Genomic DNA, 639 nt, shown 5'->3' on the forward strand with positions numbered 1-639 from the left:
AGGAGGCCGGCCCGGAAACCCAGACCTGGGGCGGGCAGGGCCCGGTGAAGGCCGGCGAGGGGCGTGGTCGGGGGGGCCTGAGCCCGGGTTCAAGAAATGAGCTAGAAGCCAATCACTGAAGAGAAGCAGCTGTTTAGCCCTCCAGGGATTTCAGGGCGTGCCGCTTTGCATTATACGGAGTTGGTTCAATTACAGAAATAAGAAATAAGGCTCATTGTGAGCGAGGTTACCCCAATAAATCCTATGTTGTAAATATTGTGCGCACGCTGAGCTGGTGCATCTCTATGGTCCTAGAACTTGGGAGATGACGACAGGAAGAGAATTCAAGGGCATCCCTTATTATATAGTGAGTTGGAGGCCAACCCAAGCTTCGTGAGATTGTCTTTTTTGTTTGGTTTTCGGTTTTCAAGACAAAGTTTCTCTGTGTATGTAGCCCTGGCTGTCCTGGAACTCACTCTGTAGACCAGGCTAGCCTTGAACTCAGATTTACCTGCCTCCGTCTCCCAGGAGCTAAGATTAAAGGTGTGTGCCACCACCACCCTGCAAAAAAGGAAATGGAGAAGAGGGAAGGGAAGGAGAAAGGGAAGGAAAGAGAAGAGAAGAGAAGAGAAGAGAAGAGAAGAGAAGAGAAGAGAAGAG

This window comes from Mus pahari, chromosome 6, assembly GCF_900095145.1.
Source record: "Mus pahari chromosome 6, PAHARI_EIJ_v1.1, whole genome shotgun sequence".
Taxonomy (NCBI): domain Eukaryota; kingdom Metazoa; phylum Chordata; class Mammalia; order Rodentia; family Muridae; genus Mus; species Mus pahari.